This window comes from Trichoplusia ni, chromosome 27 (assembly GCF_003590095.1).
Source record: "Trichoplusia ni isolate ovarian cell line Hi5 chromosome 27, tn1, whole genome shotgun sequence".
NCBI classification, from domain to species: Eukaryota; Metazoa; Arthropoda; class Insecta; order Lepidoptera; family Noctuidae; genus Trichoplusia; species Trichoplusia ni.
In genome coordinates this window covers 4,343,652-4,348,352 of record NC_039504.1, presented here as the reverse complement: position 1 = coordinate 4,348,352, position 4,701 = coordinate 4,343,652, and the positions used below count along the sequence as shown (strand labels likewise).

At 33.5% G+C, this 4,701-nt stretch overlaps 1 non-coding gene across 1 annotated transcript; it reads right to left on the bottom strand.

Moving 5' to 3' along the window:
- Positions 1 to 3,281: 3,281 nt before the first annotated feature.
- Positions 3,282 to 3,354, bottom strand: Trnaa-agc. Its single transcript has one exon. It is a non-coding gene; the product is annotated as a tRNA-Ala (tRNA).
- Positions 3,355 to 4,701: the final 1,347 nt, after the last annotated feature.

Sequence of the window (4,701 nt, the reverse complement as noted above, 5' to 3'; positions counted from 1 at the left end):
TTGATTAAAAATACATAATATTATTAGTATTACAAAAAACTGCTCTCATAAAAATACATTTACGTCAACAGATCGCAACAACATATCCCGTTTTAGAACATCATTGTAAAACCGTTACATTGTATTTTGTATAAATTATTAGTATTTTATGTCAAAAACACGGAAATTCAATGTCGTATTGGTCCACATTTTTCCATATATGGAGCTTGTCTTTGATATGGAAACTTGATTTTATCACATGCATTGTGAATGAACTTATTTGAAGGTCAAAAGACTTGAGACGAAATATTTTTTATATAAAAACTCCTTGCTGTATGGATCAATACTTTCAACAGTTATTGGATCAATAATTTTAACTGTAATTTTCTCACGCCTTTTTATCGAATTACTCCGACTAGTTTCAGACCTATGGCGGCGAGAGTCGAATTGATATCGTAACTATCGATTAATTTCGATTATCAATTAATATTGATTTAAAATTCTACTTCTACATTTTTGGTCTTTCATTTGTCCAGGTTTTGTTATGGTCGAAGTTCAATATTTTAGTTAATGATGATGATGAAATTAAAGCAATTGATACTCTTTATTAAAAGCATAATCTCATAAGATATAAGACCTTCATGTGAAGACCTTTTAATACATTTTATTTATCCATTATAACATAATTAACCGACCTCGTTGCTCTCAATATGTTTGGAAAACTGCCTAGAGCGAGGACTGAGATGCAATTTCCATTTTAGAGTTCATAGGTCAAGTAAACCATAGGAGGATTTTTTAAATTTTAATTAGATTATGGTTTTACGTGTTATTACTCAGAGAAGGTGAAATAGTTGTAATGAGTCTCTCTTTAGCCTCTTTAGTTTTTGTTTTATGAACAATTATCTTGTTATTTTTGTCTAACTTTCATCATTTTGTTGGTTTTTTTTTGTGACAGCTTTAACAGCGTAGATATTGTCTTAACACTATGCTTAGCCACTTTTTCTCTGTTATCTTTTTTCTTATTGCACATTCAAAGCATTAGCTATTCTGCGATTTTTGACGCATATTTGTGAACTTGTATAATACCCTATTACCTTCTTTTAATGTTACTTATGGAGTTTCTTGCCGGTTCTTCACTATTGCTGTAACAACTTCAAAAACATTTTGATTTTGATTTTTCCAGAGATATAATGTCATGTAAGACGTAGGTGTTTAAATTATTATCATCTTCCTAGAATTCCTTAGTTTTGAGTAACGTGTGAACATGAGTTAACAAAAACATACCGACCTGTCAAGTCAGACATACTAATTGTTACACCCATGTATCATTGTCATGTGTACTGTGACTGGTCTCAAGGGTATGATGTTAGAGGATCGCGTCATCACAACTAATGGCTTGTGAGATTTAGAGAAAATATCTGTGGAGTGAGTATCCTATTTTTCGGATAGGAATACAAATGACTCCTTCTACTTTGGGTTGAGCGGTAGGGAGTGTCATACTTCTACTGACTAAAACCCAACTATGTTCCACCCATTCAGACAGTCCCACTGCCGGCAGGCATCAGCAGTAATGAGCTCCATAGAGCTTGCATAAATTTCCCTCACAAACGTCAGGCACAGGCCTGGATCTGATCGGACGGCGAGCTGGAGTAGAGCCCTAGTGTAATTAATTGTATATAGCCTATGGCGTCTTTTACTGATTTTCTCTAACGTAATACATTTTTGGACTGGCCCATCTAGAGTCATAAGATAAGTAAACAATATTTTTAAGATACTTTTAGGCCTGCTAGATATGTAAACATTCCGATTATATTTGAAACTGGCGTTAAACGTGTATGGAATAAACAGCTAAATTTTGAACGACATATTTCATAAATGTTCCTAATAGTGTGTATGAGAGCTCTACATTTATCATCTTCTTAACACAATCAAGTGAATACCGCCTACACGAATGATCAAAAGATTAACCTTTTTGGTCCTGACATTATGCTAATCATGCATCTATAGTCACATGTTATTGCATTGTTATGCAAAGCCACTGGCCGTTACATAAATATTATGATAATACAAAAGAAGAATACATTTATATCGGTAAAGTAGGTCAATTAATAAACTTGATGAAAACATCGCGTCAATAGTCCAGAGCGCAGATCTAACAAGTAATTTATTGAATGTCAGATATAAAATTATTAAATTAGGAAATCAAAACTCGTTTCATAGACGGAATTAAGATTTTAATTTAAAGAATTTTGATTGACTTGAGTTTGAATTGGTTGTTATTGTGTCTGTCTTAACAATAAATATTTTAAAAGTTACAGATGGGTATTATTTTCTTTACAAAAAATGGGAAATCGGAAATAGGTCCGTTGGTCCGTTACCTATATATTTTACTAGTTACGCTTTAATAATATTTATTTCATCAATTTCGTTTATTTGTTGGAATTATTCAATTAGTTCGCACTTGGGATTAGTTCTCAGCGTGCAAATCCAATGTATCTAGTTAATGTTATGCTTTTAATTTCAGACTTTTATAGTGAAATCAAATAAACAGTAGAACAATTTCAATATTGTATAACTTTCCATAACTCAATTATAATTTTACTTTTAAGTACTAACCTCAATTTAATACGAAGGCGTGTGCTCTCACGAATCGTTCCAATAATGTCATCCGTCCCTGGCGGCCATATTGGATCGGCAATTATGTAACGAACTAATTTGACAGTTAAAAGATCACGTGATTTATTATAATCAACGATGATAGACGAACTTAATGAGTTTGTAATAAACTGTTTGGGATTATTTATTGTTTTTAAAGTTATTTATTAGTCGTCGGGTTTGAAGCTACTCTGAAAGTTTCAGTTTGCTAGCTTATCAGTTAGTGCCTCAAAATTGAGTTGCAGAAATCCAAATGGAGCGACAAAGAAACAAACAAAGAAGAAAAGAGAGAATATGAAAACGTCGGAAAATATAATAATATAATATATTAAATGAAAATCTTATAAGTTCAACATTGAACTACGATGATAAGATATAAATTACACCGCAATCTACAAAAGATAATATAATTTAAAATTTTCAAGGCAAGGTCGCATCAAGGTCAGCAAGGACTGATTAAGTAAACTAGTGCTTGAATTATATCATCAAAAGAAGTTTAGCACAAAGAATCGAATAATATAAAAATAATGAAAGTATATAATTAAAACGAAGCAAGAACATCATCAATTTATGCCAGTGCTATAAAATTCTTTTTTTTTCATTATTGATAGAAAAAACAATAAAAAGTGTATTATTACAACTTATATTGGAGGCGCCGGGTATCGATCCCGGTACCTCTCGCATGCTAAGCGAGCGCTCTACCATCTGAGCTACGCCCCCTGTGAAACAGTTTGTGAAATACTAGACTGGTTTGCTTCACGATTGTGAAGAGAATACTTCTTTTAGCAGGTTATCTGTGAAGATAACCTGCCCTTAATCTGCCCTTAGTTTATAGAAATCACCTAGTATTAACTAAGGGCCGATTTTTCAATCACCAGATAACTTTTATTAATTGTCAAAAATAATCTTGACGCTTCAGATGACAAATGCTAAAAATTGCTACAGTTATTTTGTTCAAGTTTTTTGGCCACTAATGAATAAAAACATGTTTGTCTAATGATATTTGTACGGAACCCGTAGTGTCTCGAGGCGAACTCGGACTTGACCAGTCATCATCATCAACGTCAGCCTATGTCAGTCCATCGCTAGACATAAGCGAATTACTGAATTTTCAGCTCTCCACCACCAATCAAAGACCGAATACGTGCCGGAAATATTAAAAAAAAAACTACAATAATTATAGCCCCTCAAGGAAGTGTTAACAAAACAAAACGTCTGAAGCAATTGTGTTAAATATTAAAATGCGTAATTAATATTATATAATTATTATAATGCACACGCATGATGCGTTCATCCTCAGTTTAGTGGTCGCGGCATTGGCAGGGTTAATTGCATTTGTTACGTTAGGGTTGGCACGCACATTATTTTTGATTTAAATGACAATTAATATTAATATTGTGATGTTATAATTTTTCTTCTTGATTACAAAAATTGAGTTGGACTGTTGATCGTGGATTTGTGTGAACTGTTAAGACACTCTTTCTTCACTTTCTTAGTTAAATTCAATATCGTTTTGGAAGCTTGAACCTTTACCATATTGTAAGCCAGTAAATCGTGTACAATAATGGCTTAAGTGCATTTTTACATACATTTATAATACAAGTAATAGAAAATGCGGACAACATCACATACGTTGTTCTGAACCCAAAGTAAGTTGCTAAAGCACTTGTGTTATGGAATCCAGATACAACGAAGGTACAACAAACACTCAGACCCCGAGACAATGTAGAAATGTGATTTTTTACATTGACCCCATCGCGAATCGAACCCGGGACCTCAGAGCTAGCGACACCTTGAAACTGGTGCGTACGCCACTCGACATCGGAGGTCGTCAATACCTACTCTTTTAATTTATTAAATAAATATCTGCTTAAAATTACTTCCTGCATCCCTAATCATTTAGACATTCCTGTAGCATGTGTCAAGAGGTATTCGTCGATTAGGGACATCCGGCAACCCTGATAACCTGTGACCGCCAAGGTCAGAGCTATCGACAATGTTACAACAATATGTTATAATAGCAACAAAAACAGTAATCAGCTGCGTCAGCGCCGGCGCATGTTACGT